General features: G+C 32.6%; 1 protein-coding gene across 1 annotated transcript in view; it reads left to right on the top strand.

Annotated features, from left to right (window-relative positions):
* The first annotated feature begins 279 nt into the window (after window positions 1-279).
* LOC141453690 (uncharacterized) overlaps window positions 280-16,342 on the top strand; it is a 493,018-nt gene continuing 476,955 nt past the window's right edge. The window contains exon 1 of the mRNA XM_074127187.1: window positions 280-556. The gene's annotated coding sequence lies outside the window, so the exon portion shown is untranslated. The remainder of the gene's footprint in view (window positions 557-16,342) is intronic.

Genomic DNA, 16,342 nt, shown 5'->3' with positions numbered 1-16,342 from the left:
TAGGTCTGTCTTTATCTTCTAGGTAACGCAGCTCTATACTAAAAATAGAAATATCTCAAGTGCATAGTATTAGTTTGGAAGTGATGTACTTCGCAAAAAATTAAAATAGGAAAAATATTATAATAGTATTATAAAATGAGATCATATATTTAAAGATTAAAAGTGAAGAAAATTGTTGAAAGAGCTTGGAATAGAGACGGTGGCTGAATGCTGGATAGAGAAAAGCGCAAGCTCCCAGGACTGAGCGCTCAGCTTCCTACAGCATCACAGTCTCCGCCCGGACTTGGCCCAACACGCTCTTTCCGTGCTTTACTATCAACTAAGTATTAAATATATTTCGAGTCTGCTAGGAATAGCTTTCGCGAAAAACGTTTTAAAAATATTCATCTAATAATTAGAATATTATTGCTGTAAATTTATTAGTTTAAACGATTTTACTTTTAATCTTTCTAAAAAGTAAAAGTTTATTTTTAAAAAATTTATATTATTTTCTTTATTGAAAACATCAGATAAGTGACTTTTTTAAAATTCTCTTTATTGGAAATTTAAACTTAAGGTAAGTGGTGCAAGAGTAAACTTATATAATGCATGTGAGGAAAGTTTAAAATATAGTTTAAAATAAACTGTTCAATTTAAAAAATTACTAGCTCAAATCCAGAATAAAGAGAACAAGAAAATATTGTAACACATTAAATTGAAATATTAGCAAGATGAAGTAACTGCGACTTATTACTAAGAGTAGCCACTCTTAAGAAAATGAAATCATTTTACTTCTGACTTCACTTCTCAAGAAAATGTTGAATTTTATTAGATTTGTCTCATTGACAAACATGATCGTTGCTGTCAGACATGAACTTTGAATTTCTTCAACAATATTATTAATTTCACTCATCAGAATAAGCTCTAGAAAATAAAATTAAAAACTGATTTAAAATAGGCAAATAAGGATAAATTTAGTAAGGCAATTTACGACATACTCTATTTTGAAGAGCTTTATTTAGGTATAAGCTAAATAAAAATTGTTATTTTTACATGTTTATAATCAGCTACTTCTTTTCTTTTTGGTTTTAAGCAAATTTTATAGAATAATAGTAGCCGATCTCATGATGGAATTTTTTACATGTAACTGAGCAAAACTTAAGTACTTATTTTGTGCAACTTCACCGAAATTATTTATTTATAAAATCTGAGACTTCTTAAAGATTTAGAACCATTTAAATATACCAAACTATACATTGAACAAAAAATTTATGATAAAATTGTTCGTGTAAAATTTCTAGATGCAAAGTTATTCCAATATAGTTTATTAGTTTTTGTCTGATTTCAGCTGGATAAAGAGTAAATTCAAAAAAGTAATCTAATCCATAGATTCAAAGATTCTCAACATTGACGATAGTTGTTTCAGTCCTGATTCAATCTTTTATTCTGGCTGGCCCCTTAAGATACACGTTTTTACCCAAGTGCTCAAGTAATTACGCTCCTTGTAATGGAATGATCAATGTAATACCACTGTTTCAAGAGAGTAAATAAAAATCGGTTCTAAGTGAATATAAATTTTCTATATCTTCTTTCATTTATGTTATTGAAAAAATATTTTTCTGCTTTTATATGAAAAGATTAGAGCTTGGATTATTATAATAAAATTTATTTGAATAATTTTACTAAATGAAGTAAAAATAGTAAACATAAGTACTACCATCCACTAACTTCAGGTCTAGCCACTTCTTCAGGATCCTTCGCCTTATCCTGCCTAACAACACAAACCACTCTTATATCTAACTCATGATCACTCTCACACACATTCAAAAGTTACATTTGCTCCCACATCGCACACTTAAAAAACTTGAACCTTCTAAAGTAAAAATACTTGCACTTAAAAGAATCACAATAGAATTATTTAAGTTGCTGTTGAATTTGCTTTTATAAGGCCACACCCTCTTAAATCTACAAAAACTCCCAACGAGGGGCACCAACTGAACCCGAATCGTACATTAACAATGAATATATTTTCATGTATTTCTGTTGACATTGATTAAAAAAAAAAAAAACTTGTCGTTTTAATTTAAAAACAGATGCATAAGAATCAGCGATTGATTTTATTTTCGCTCCTATGTTATTTATAAATAAACTCATTTTATTATGACTTAAATTTTGAGTTACATTAAATAATATATATATGTACCTATATTCTATATATGTATTCTATATATAGTTATATAGAGTTGAAACTGTATTGACTAAGCTAATTTTGATCATTGATTTTAAGCTTTAGATTTTATCACACATTCTACATGTTACAATTTAAATTACATGTACATGATACAATCTAATTTTTGTTTATATACTTATATCTGCTAGCTACCCTTACTTTGTTTTCTGTTTTAATACAACTAATGTAATTTCAAAAATTTTAGAAACCAGTGATGAAGGGCACCAAAAATACTTGAAACTTATACTAAAAATAGAGCAGCTTACAAAAAAAAAAAAAAAATCTCTGATTGTTGACTGATTATATAGTAAAAGTAAAGTAAAGTAATCGCCTATTTTTTCAAGCGGGGCTTAACGTTCAACTACCATTTACTAGGTGTCGTGGACGGAGGCGAATAGCAAACGTACTTTACTATTTCTCATTTAACCATTAAATAAAATCCAAGGCCAAGACCAGGAATCGAACCCAGTACCACAATGCATATTAGCTTTGCAGGTCTCGCCTCTTAACCCGCTCGGCTACCGTGGCGCCTGACTGATTATAATATATAAACCGGTGATGGTTTTTAATTTGATAAAAATAATTGATACAAATTTGAAAATGAAAGTATCTTGAACAATTTCAATATTTACTGCATTCTCTTGCTTCAAGTGAATGTGATATCAGAGTGCTGTAATGAAGCCGAAATTGCATTAGTACGAAGGTTGGGAATGGATAAAAGAGAGCCAAAAGAATGTGTATAAATGTGGAGATATGTAACTTAAGGCACCAGGAGGATAAACTAAAAAAAATAATGTAACATTATTAATACTAGGTTATATTCTGAACCAAATTACTCTAAATGAGTTAAATAGATCCTTATTTATGGTACAATATGATGATATAGATAAATAGAAATGATAAATTATTGAAGATTTCTAAAAAGGGGTTTCTGTGTACACTTCATCAGAGGTGCAATAAGTAAAACACACAATTTTAATAAAGTAATTTTCAATAATGTGAGAAAGACTAATTATTGAATACCCAAATCATCAAAGTTAATTTCAACATAATTACATTTAGAATTTTTATTATCATTATTATAACACTTACTTGACTTTTGAATCTTTGAGCTTTGCATCTCTACACTAAGTAAAAACTAACGACTTTCATTCAAAATGTTTTGTCCTACTAAATTCTATCAGAACCGCATTACTGGCTTTTACAACGGTACATTTGGATCTGTTCTTCTGCTTAGAAAGCTAGCCCTTTTATATTCTAAGACAATGATCTTTTGTTTCGGATAATGGAAGAGCAGATAATATAGAACTATCTTCTGTTATATTATTCCAACATTCAAGAAATTCTAGCTAAGTTTATGTTAAATAAATTCAGTTTGTAATTTACAATTTTAAATTTTATTTTAATACATAATTTCATCTAACGTTATCAATTGCCCAAAGCATGTATATTACGTAGTGTTTCATTCGTTACCTTCAGTTACATTCTCACACTATTCATTTACATATCATTACTCAAATTACACACTTCCTCGCTTTTCTTATATATATTGCAAAGGGATGGGCGGGTGTTGGTCTAGTGGTCAAGAGCCTGGCTTTGTAAAGTGGAAGATTTCCAATTCGAATCCCGCGTATGACTACATTTTATTTAAATAAGTAGTATGGTTTTTTAAGTAATACGAATGAGTGCATACGCGAAATTCGAACAGGAGATCTCCCTAACGCTCTTGACCATTAGGCCAACATCCTGGCAAGATATTCTTACCGAAATCATAGGTCAAGAAGTCTTGCATACTGAGTGCATTAAAATGATTTGATGATTGGTTTTATTTGACGATAAAACAAATTTTATCTTGATTCACCCACGACCATTACATGACACTACATGTTTTAAAATCTTCAATTATTATTATTTTTTTACTTTGCATCACAAATAACATTTTTTGCAATCAGAGGACCTCCCAAAACGTGTATTTCTGGTGGAAAAAATTTTAACTTTGATCTTAAATATCTCGACAAATATTACGGATATCGAAACGGGATTAACGTCATTTTTCACAATTTTTTCTGTAGTTTTCATAACCATTGTCAAAACCAGTGGTCCTTATGAAACACGAACCAGGTTTTTAGCCGTAACTCCGCCAAAAATTAAGATACAGCATCGGGGGTAAAAAAATTTGAAAACTAGGCCCAAAAAAACATATAGTTTACTTAGTGGTTTTTTTCGGAATTCCGCTTTCCTAAAAAGTTATTAGCGATTGGTGCGTTTTAAATGGATCACCGTGTATGTAACAAGTATATTCAGGACATCATAACAGGATTAAAATCGTTTAAATTAATAGTAGCGTTCTTTAGTTGAGATGAAATGAGAATAAAGCTTCAAGGGTTAGATAAATATTATTGTCTTCTCTTTATTCATCATAGTTGATTTATGGAATGGAGTTTCCTCATATAATTTAAAACAGGAAAACAGACATTTTGAGTCAAAAGACTTTCGTCCTTAGCAACCTTTAGCTTCCAAGCTTTTTATTTTACTTGTTTGATTTATATTACTGTATATATATAAATATATATATATATTCCAAAATAATAATATTAAGTATTTTACCTTGTGGCCCAAACATGAGAAATAGCAAGTTTCTATTTTTTTCCAAAAACTTTGACTTCATTTTTCTCAAAAACATTTTGGGCCACAAAGTAAAATACTTAATATTATTATTTTGGAATACAAATTAGCTTATTTAAAAGGAAATTTAACCTTCTTTCTAATGAGCTTATTAAAATAGCTGTAGCTTTAATAGTTTAAGAAATATAAACATCTTTTTGCTAAAAAGTAGTAACACCTTGAACAAACATAAAATTAAAAATATCTATAAAACGGAGCCGAATCGAGCCATAGTGTATATGGAATTTTTTGTTGAAAATGATGCCCAGAATCGCCTCCCGAAGTTACCGTAGTCTTATGCTGAACACTCTGTATATATATAAATTAATGGAGGCAGTTCGTGTTGAAGAAGTTGACTTAAGAAAAACTTTTTGATGTTGAATTATTTCCATTCAATCAGTTTCTTTATCTAGGAAATGAGAGCCAATTTACGTTTAATAGCCAAATATATTAGGGAAGGGATTAGCTATGAGGTTAGCATACTGGACTCCCACGCGGAGGTCCCGGGTTCGAATCCAGCAGCTGACCCTTAGATTTTCTCTTCCTAGGAGCTTCTTACAGATCACTGTCCGGTGATGGACAGTGTTGTCTGTAACGAGAGAACACTGTCCGGAGGCCGGCAGTGCACTGGAAAAAGCTCCGGGCGCTAATGACCTCAGCTGTTGATGCGCCAAAAAAAAAAAAAAAAAATAGCCAAATATTTAATTTTCTGTTCCTTTAACGCACATCTTCATTACCAAAGTTCACATTAACGGAAATTCTGACGAGTAGAATCAGAAATTATTGCCGATTTAAATTTTATTTATTTATTTTTGTTAAGCTTTTGACCTTGAGTTGGGCATTTTTAGGCTAAAGCTGACTAATTAGTATTGCAAATTGGGTTTTGAAATTGCACTATGGATTTTATTTTTATTTTTTCCGTGGTAGTTACTTAAAAGCTATGTGCTTCAATCACAATCATAGAAACCTCCAATCTATCAGCGATTAATTTTTCAGGGTTAACCCCAGTTTTTAACAACTATATTACTTTATCCTACTTAGTCTTTAACAACAGAAAAAATTTATATAGGTAATCAATCAAAAACAAATTGCCACGATAATTAGTCAGCGCAAACCCTGAAGATAACCCATCTCTAAGTGGAAAGCTTGGCAAGAATAAATCAATGCCCTTAATTTTTTATAATTCTAAAACCAAAAATTTCCAAAAGTATTCTCAGTTGTTAGTCAATTTCCTTTTTCTGAAATTTTTTTTAATTACAATTGGCAGATAGACAAACTCACTCACCATTTTTTTATTAAACTTTGTTTTTGACGAGTCCTCAAAACGGTTTTTTTTTTTTTTTTTTCAGAGAAAATCCAAAATAAGAATGCACGATTATTATACTTTTCCTCATTTTAGTAGATTTAGTGAGAATAAAAGAATGAAATTAACTAATTGATTGAATATTTCACTCATAGATTTTATTTTATTTTATCAACTTGTTCAATTATTCTGTTAACAAATTATTCGATTCTCATTCTATTAAATTGACCGTTTTGTGATTTTCCAAATCTCAGGTTGATGCCGCCCTAAAGTAAATAATTCTTAAAAAGACAAGTGAATGACTGTAGTCAACTAGTCTGTTATAACAGACTTTCGACTTCCTATCATCTGTCAAATTTAGCAGATTCGATTGAAAATCGTTAACTGGGTGAGAACCATTCCCACTCTTTTGATGAAATTAAACTTATTCAAATTTATGCTTGAATAATGTATAATAGTGCCATTAAGTGCTGCCTTTTGCTGCATCATTTTCGTCTTATTTAAAAGCTCCGAAAATTTGCAGCAATCTTATTGTAATTTCAATTTAGCTCTTAGATAAATTGAAGGAATGAGCCAAATCACAGAACACCAATGATATACTCGTAATTATACAATAAGAATAAACGAAGTACTTAAAACCTTAATGAAATTGTTTTAGAACAATCAATATCTGGAGAAGATTATTATCAAAGAAATAATCCAATCTTGAAACATTTAGGACAAAAAAAAAAAGAAGGACATTATCACAGAAATAAGATAAAAGCATTCTACAGAATTACGATCGGGTATAATATTAAACTTCTCCATACTGCAATATGTAATAAACTTAGACATCTAGACTACAAAACTTGGAGAAAACTACTTTTAACAGAGATGTTGCAAAACGCAATATACAAACCCCCTTTCCGGCTAGTAAAACTTGTGCCGCCAGTGTCATGTGATATCTGCTGGGCTAAACTTGGTGCTTCTATATCATGGCCAGGGCCATTACTGTGAGTCCACTTCCATTTTCCCCTAGTGAAACTTACTGGACTCATTACTGGAATTAAGCTCATAGTTATGTGGGTTACTTGGCTTTTTCACCTCAATAACGGAGATAGTACTTAATGTTACAGTTCGCGAAGATATTTGCCCAGTTTCCTCTTCAACTATTCCAAAGATTTGTCCATAATCTACTGTTTGTTAGAATAACTTGATATTCTTTTTTCCTTTTATTTTTTCTTTTTTATTTTTAATACTTCGAGACATGATCTATAAGGAAATTGGAAGTGATAGAAAATTCGATTACAGATTTAAGTAACAATAAACTGAAAATCCCACAGCTAGTAAGGTTTTGTTTGTACCGTAGCAATTTCAAACAATTTCAGAGATCCTCTGAATACAAAGAAAGAGGATGTCCGGGACACAGTTTGCTTCCTAGGCTATTCCACTCTCTCCACATTTTTGGGATTTGAGCTAGGCAGCAGCCCTTGCATACAGACTTCCTCTCATCTTCAAAATCTTAATCTTATGACAGAGGTACCTTGTTCGTATTTTAAATTCCAGACGGGTGTTGTTACCCTATGTAGTATACACAACCCAGAAGAAACAAGAAAAAACATTCTAAATATATATATAATATATATATATATATATATATATATATATATATATATATATATAAACTGCTCCACAAAAAAAGTGGCGCACTTTGAAAAAAGCGTTTATTTTTTGTTTTATCACATTTTGGGCAAAGATTATTAGTTTTAATTATTTTCATAAACTGTCGGGGAACAATTAATCGAATCAAGGCCCAAAGTTTCTTGTAAATAGAGAAGCAATTCCTCGTTTAATCCCCTTCAGTCTTTTTGTGTAAACAACAACATGAACTTTACCTCAACAGTAAATAAATTTATTGACCTCTACAGTTGCGTTTCGACTTTTTTCAAGCTGAAAGCATTGCAAACTCTGAATTACTGCAGAGCAAGTGGCCCGTATTATTGCATTAGTTGAGGATGGACGGAGTCAGCGGTACGCAGCTCGAACGTTAGGGTTGCCTGAGACCACCGTCCGTAGAGCCATCCATTGTTACCAGGAGACAGGCCTCTGCACTCGCAGACAAGGTTCGGGTCGACCAAGAGCCACAGAAGCACTTGATGACCGATTTATCAGAATTCACACTCTTAGAAATCGTACATCAACTGCTTCTGAAACAGCTCAAACACTGCTTACTGTTCGTGGAGTTTCACTCAGTGCCGAAACCGTATGAAGAAGGTTAGCTGAAATGAGTTTACGCTCTAGGAAGCAAGCCACGGGACCATTGCTCACCGTAGACCATCGGAGAGCCCGTCCAGAGTTCGCTAGGGAACACCGCAACAGGTCTGAGAACGATTGGAGAAACGTTCTCACTTCAGACGAGTCCCGTTTTGCTCTCTATGCACCTGATTGGTTTACCCAGTTTACCGAAGGCCTGGGGAGCGCTACGCTCCGTGCAATATTTCTGGTAGACTACCATTCGGCAGTGCTGGTGATGGCTGGGATTTTTATGGAGGCTAAGACTGAGCTCCACGTGTTCAACAGGGCAATCTTGAATGCAGATTTGTATGTGAGGGAAATTTTGCAGCAATATGTGATACCCTATGCACCATTTATTGGGGAGAATTTTATTTTTATGCGAGATAATGCCCGACCACACACTGCCGCCTGTGTTGTTCAATATCTACAGGACACTAGCATTCGTGTTTTGAGGTGGCCAGCACGCAGCCCGGATTTAAATCCAATTGAACATCTTTGGGATGAGCTGGGTAGGCGATTAAGATGGAGAAATAATCCTCCCAGGAGCTTAGAAGAGTTGCGAGGTGCTCTGGTGGAGATATGGGAGGAATTAACACAAGATTTCGTGAGAAATTTAATAAGGAGTATGCCGAGGATATTGGATGCAGTAAGCCGAGCAATACACGTTACTAAAATTCTTTTTCTCTTTTTTAATCGGAAGAAATACATTTTTTTTCTAAACTCATATTTTGCTGAGAAGTACGTTTTTGTTAAATTAAAGGTTTTCATTTCTTTTAAATCTTTTTTTTTTTTATTGTAGCCTTCCCGTAACTTTATACTTCTTGTATTTGCTAACTAAAATAAAATGTAGAATAAAAAAGTTACAGAGAAAGAAAAATAACGCATTTTTGAAGTGTGCCACTTTTTTTGTGGAGCAGTGTATATATTTATCTTTATCTAAATATTTATATATATATATATATATTGTCTTTCCCAAAAACTTCACAGCCCAAAGTATACTCTCCATTTATCACCTACTTAATCAAAATACTTACCTATCAAAATTTTTCTCTCAACTTCGCACATTAATCAGTCAATCAATCTTATAAAATCTCTTAGGTAATCTCTTTTGACCTCTCATTCATTACAATCATCTCTTCTTAAACTAAATGAACACATTTTTATTTTCTCTTGCTGGAATCGTGCAGTTTTCCACAATAAGTTTAAAAAAAAAACCTTTTGAAAAATTATCTCGATGTTTGTGTAACAATTTTCTCCAAGATATTGGAGATTTTCTTGAAAATTATTTCCACATTTAAATTTGGTTTACATTTAAACTAAACTCTATTCATTCAGAACTTTTAATCAAAAGGTTTGTCTAGGCTATGGTTCAATTTAGTTCAATAAGGGGGTAAAACGAATTTCTCTAAATGCCATTATTACGCTCCATATAATGGTGAGGATAAATTATGTTGTTAATAAATTCCGTTATTAAAGGAATATCTTTCTGGAAGTATTCAATTCCAGAGAGTTTTTCTGAAATTTTCTCTTAAATCTATTCATTTGATTAACTTTAAATTATTACTAATTATACTAACTGCTCCATATAACTTTTATTTGGAACTATTTTTTAGACCAAATTAATTTTAGGAGAGTTTATGGGGGTTCTCCGAAGGAGTTCTTCGAACTTCTAAGAAGTGTTAATACGAGGGTCGTTTGAAAAGTCCGTGCAAAGTCAGAGAGATAGCACTACTGGCGCGTATCGAGGTTATGTTTAGTTAGTAGCATCTCTTGGAAGAACACACACCGAGTTTCAGCCAGATCGGTCTATTTCTTTGTGTTTGGCATTCGTTTGAATCGAGGAAGTCGAGTGATTTTCAAAAAATGGACGAAAAAGAATTTCGTGTGTTGATTAAACACTACTTTATGAAAGGCAAAACGCCTCAGGAGACTAAAGAGAAGCTTGATAAACATTATGGTGACTCTGCACCTTCGATTAGAACAGTTTATAAGTGGTTTCAAAATTTTCGGAGTGGCCATATGGGCACAAGTGACGCTGAACGTTCTGGACGCCCTGTTGAGGTTACTACTCCAGAAATCATTGATAAAATCCATGATATGGTGATGGATGACAGAAGAGTGAAGGTGCGTGAGATTGCTAGTGCTGTGGGCATCTCGAATGAACGGGTACATAATATTTTGCATCAACATTTAGACATGACAAAGCTATCCGCAAGATGGGTGTCGCGATTGCTCACGCTTGACCAAAAACGAAATCGTGTGAAGTGTTGCAAGGACGGTTTGCAGCTGTTCCAGAAGAATCCGCAGGACATTAAGCGTCGTTTCGTCACTGTGGATGAAACATGGATACATCACTACACTCCTGAGACCAAAGAACAATCTAAACAATGGGTTACCAAGGGGGAATCTGCGCCAAAAAAGGCGAAGACCGTTCCTTCGGCCGGAAAGATTATGGCGACTGTCTTTTGGGATTCGCAAGGAATAATCCTCATCGACTATCTGGAAAAGGGTAAAACCATTACAGGTGCATATTATTCATCGTTATTGGACCGTTTGAAAACCGAGCTGCAAGAAAAACACCCACGATTGGCCCACAAAAAAGCCCTTTTCCATCACAACAACGCACCAGCTCACACCTCAGCAGTTGTGGTCGCAAAATTAATGGAAATAGGGTTCCAACTCGTTTCACATCCCCCTTTTCTCCAGACTTGGCTCCCTCGGACTACTATTTGTTCCCCAATATGAAGAAATGGCTGGCGGGAAAAAGATTTTATTCAATCGAGGAGGTGATTGCGGAAACGAATGGCTATTTTTCAGACTTGGACAAATCCTATTATTCGGAAGGGATCAACAAACTAGAGCAGCGTTGGACGAAGTGTAAAAGGAGACTATGTTGAAAAATAAAAAAGGTTTACCCCAAAAAATTAAGTAGTTTTTATTTTTGCACGGACTTTTCAAACGACCCTCGTACGAACAGAGTTGATTATATAGAAATAGATCTATAGCACTTCTGTCATTGTCTGTCGTTTTATAAATTAGAAATTAAAATAGTGGGGGTTCGCAAATGTCCATTCTCTATACAATTACATGAGGGATGTGAACACTGATTGTTAGATACCGTAGTAATAATAGATTATTTGCTTTTACAAAGAGCCATGATCATAGATCAAAAAAGAAAACAGTAATAAGTCTCAATTGCAATAGCAAAATACATTAAACAAAAATAAATAAACATTTTAAAAAATAGCTACTTTCAAGATATTTTAAAAGTATACATTTACTTTTATTTTCTGTTATTCTATATGAATTTTAACTGTTTTAACACTCTCATAACAAAAAGGACAGAATATTTTATCAAACTAGAACTATTTACAGCGCATAAATTTTAAGTATATACATGATTTATCATTTTCTTATTTAAGTTTTCACTTTATTTCTATTTTTCTCAACTGTAAAAATTGAAAATTTAACATTTTAAAAATATCATATATTATAAACAGACATTTACTTTTATCTTGTACTTGATTTTATTTTTACTAACTTCTTTTTCCTATTTTGTATAAAACTCCAAATTACATACAACAAAACATTTTACTCAGTGGCTGTTTACAACAAAATTTATAATTAATCATTTTTATTTACATTTTATTCAATATCATTTATTTATCATTATTTCTACAAAACTCAAATGAAAAATAAATAGATTCTCTTTAAACAGTAGCAACAGGGCTTACTAGAACACATTCTCTTTAATTTTATTTTTTCATATTTAAATTTGAACTTTACTATTAATGATTTTATTACTACTAAGAGGAGTTTCATTTCCAATAGTTTTATTTAGAATTCAATATATGTTACAAATATTCGCAGTTTGAAGAAATTCGCTGTGAATGTTCTAAACGATTATTTACTTTATTTTTTCACCATACATATGAGGATTTCTTTTGTGAGAAATTATTTTCATTAAAATTGATTTTAAATATTCTTGGTTGCTTATTCTGCGAAGTCACGCTTACTCATAACGTCTATTTTATTTATTAGGAAATCTACTTTAATAATGATAGTTTATAGAAAAGAAATCTTGTTTTCAGCATACGAAAATCTCTCTTAAAGTTATAGAATTAATTAGAATATGCTAGTTACTAAGTTCTATAAATCTTAATGGAAATTTTTCATAAACGTTGCCTTGCTAATAATATTTTCACCAACTGCAGTAAATAAAATATTTTATTACGCTAAAGGTCTAAAATGAATTGTTGTACGTTTTTATTAAACTTCCTAAAGAGGGAAAACACAATATAATATAGCGTTGTTTGTTTTTTGTGAAGGATGCAAAATGTTCTAAAATTTATTGTGTCACGTCCAAAGAGATTTTTGTCTCTAAAAAGGAGTTTTCATAAAAATGCTTGAGCAGCGCGGACATTTCCTTTACCTAGAAGAAAAGAAGGAAAAGTCTCTATATCTTATTTCAACTGCTCTATTCCAGTAAGTCCCTGCCGTTTATGTCCAAGCTGGCTAGAACATTGGAAGGTGCTACCGAAAGAGGCTTTTTTTTTTTTTTTACCCCGTGTCAGCCAAGTGTGTTTACGTGAGAGTCTGTGTTTGTAAGTATGGTCTTTCTCTTGGTATCTCTTTCATTCCTGAGAGAAGCTTTTGTGGCATTTATCTTAATATTTTTGTAAGATTCCTCCAGGGGCATGACCAGCGTGAGAAAACAGTACAGTGTGTTTCTATGTAGGTTGTATACGACGACCAGGGATACAGAGCTACCTTTTTTTCGGGCATATCTCTCGCTGGGCAGACTAAAGGCCAATTTGGAGCATCTTTCTCTACGCGACCAACACCAACAAAACAGCAGCTTGCGTGAACATCTATCCCTCTACACCTACACACAAATCTACTAAACCACGCTGGAGTATTCTCCCACCTCCACTCTGTTACATTTGGTGACCCGAAACCTTTTTCTCTTCTTATCCACCTCATTTCTGTCGTATATTTTATTTTTCATCCGCTTAGTTCTTTTTTTTCTCAAAATGTAATAATGCTGGCAACGAGATTTCTAAGAGTTCATATCATCTAAATAAAATGAAGAGTAAAATTTCCGAAAAATATTCCAAGAAGCAGCAAATAAGTGGTGGATATGCAGAGTAAAATAACGTTATTTTATCTTTAAATTGATTATTGGACTATAACAATTGAATATATAATGTGTATTTATGAAGAGATGAAAATACTTGAAAGTATACCTACTTTCCTTGCGTCTTTTACATAAAAAGTGGAATGTACTTAAAATGTCTTTATATTACCACTTTTTAAAAATAATATTACAGGTTACAAAATTTACTCTCCCTCGGATTTAAAGTTTATATCTTCACTGACTATTTTATATTTAATATCGTCACACAATTATGCGATTGAAGAAAAAATTATATACAAGTTAATTTCAAATGTAATAATAATAATATTATCAATAAGCAAGCATAACTTCCTTTAAGTAATGAAGCATTAAAATATACTGGTTATTTGAGTGCTCAGAATACTTGAGAGAGTTAAAACATGATCTGTCTGTAGCAGTATCATTCGTTTATTACAGCACTAAATTAAAATCCATAACAATAGCTTTGAATTTTAATGTTTTTTTTTTTGAAAGAGACAGGAATCTATACTTCCCTCTTGTTTCATTTAAGTTACCTCATGCAAGCAAACAGTAAGTTGTTCATAAAGTAACCAGATTATTCCCTTACTAGATATATATTGGGAATCTTTAAAGTTGTAATTAACCAGCATTCAGTGACATATGTATATATTTAGGATTCCGGTTCTTTCTGAGATGAATGCTTCCACTTTAGAATAATAAATGTTATTAGATGTGAGGCCGAGCTTTTCCACTCTTAACTCTCATTGAAAAAAAAGATCCAGTTTTGTTTTCAGATCTCTATGCTGGTTTTAGTAGAAGTGATAGTGGCCGGGTAACAGAGGTAGTGGAAACTGCAGTGTTCTTAGCTTTCACCTCAAAATAAACATTGTTATTTAACAGGCTTTGCCTGGCAAACGGGTTGTTTTGAAAGAGTTACTGTTAAGCCGCGTACCGTCCTATCTCGGCGGTACCGTTTGACAGTGCTCCATCTCGCCTTTTTCTATTTCTCTCTCTCTCTCCTTATTCCAATTCTCGTAGTGCACGTTATTTTTCGTTAATCGTTTCCTTTGGTGTCGCCGCCAATATCTTATTTTTCTGCTATTTTGTAGTTTTGTTTATTTCTCAGTTCCCATGGTTTCAACCTTCCCCTTCTCTATCCTCTCTTACCCGTGGGGTTTTTCCGTCTGCTGTAGTTCAGTACGCCGCTGACTCTGTGCAAATTAGTGATGGGCAGAACGAGTCCGTCTTTGGACTCGTTGGATTTGAATCAGTTCCAGGGTTGGAATCGATTCCAACAACTCGTTCACCGATTCCGGTCTCTGTACTTACCCTATGCATTAGTAACATTGTAAAAAATATCATTAAATGTTAGCTTTCCCAGTTAATAACAAAACTATATTTCTTTAACACACATTGAGTACTATCCCTAATTTCCAATTGCACTGATAAATATAAAATTAACAACGTAACCCAAAAATTAACATAAAAATAGACTAGTCAATTATAAAAATTAAAGCAATGCTGTTTAGTCATTATCTAGCTTGACCACTGGAAGACTGGAGTTAATGTGCTTCAAGAGGATCCAAGATAGAGAAACGGAAATGGGTAGGAAATTATTCCCATAAAAAAAAATCTAACCCTTCAAGCAAAATGATAATTACTCATAAATAAAGAAATATTTATTTACTAGGACTTGTATATCAAGCTTTAAAAATATTATCTCATTATCTTACGAAAAGAAAAAGCTGTGTGCTTAATCTTTAACATAGCGCTGGACACTCTTATTCTTATCTTCATTGGGTAAGTTTAACCGTGTACATGACCGTGAGACAGTCAAAGTAACACTGAGCCAAAATTTAGTATTACCTAATTGGTTTACTTACTGCAGTATCCCTCCCACTCTATCACCAATTTCACAAACATTCATCGATTGGAAATAATTTTTAGTTAAATATTCGTTTTATTTGAATACAAAAACATTATAACGCTTTCTTAAGATGATTTTAATTTTTAAAATTTGTTTTTGTCCATTACTCTTATAAAATACGAAGAATTTCAAATAAAATATAATATACAAACACAATGATCTAGTGTGCAGGTGGAGTCAGTCCTCGTTACCATAGCAATGGAACCGTTAAACAACTCCGGTTCCAGCTCCAGCAATTTCTATTGGCTAGATTCAGTGAACGAAAAAATGGAACGAGTCCGGTTTCAAAAGGATTTAAATCACTCCGGATTCGACTCCACCAACTCCAGTGGATTTAACCAATGAAAATGCTAGAGCTGGGCCGGAGTCGTTTAACGGTTCCGTTGTCATGGTAACTACGACTGACTTCACCTGCACACTAGATCATTCTGTGTTTGTATATTATATTTTATTTGAAATTCTTCGTATTTTATAAGAGTAATGGACAAAAACAAATTTTAAAAATTCAAATCATCTTAAGAAAGCGTTATAATGTTTTTTGTATTCCAATGAAACGAATATTTAACTAAAAAATATTTTTAATCGATGAATGTTTGTGAAATAGGTGATAGAGTGGGAGGGATACTACACTAAGTAAACCAGTTAGGTAATACTAAATTTTGGCCCAGTTTTACTTTGACCGTCTAGCTGACATGTACACGTTCAAACTTACCCAATGAAGATAAGAATTAGAGTGTCCAGCGCTATGTTAAAGATTAAGCACACAGCTTTTTCTTTTCGTAAGATAATGAGATAATATTTTTAAAGCTTGATATTCAATTCTTAGTA

Source organism: Rhodnius prolixus, unplaced genomic scaffold (assembly GCF_049639745.1).
Source record: "Rhodnius prolixus isolate KJV_2025 unplaced genomic scaffold, Rpr scaffold_3, whole genome shotgun sequence".
Lineage (NCBI taxonomy): Eukaryota > Metazoa > Arthropoda > Insecta > Hemiptera > Reduviidae > Rhodnius > Rhodnius prolixus.
The sequence above is the reverse complement of the archived record's forward strand: the minus strand, read 5'-3'. Positions and strand labels throughout refer to the sequence as shown.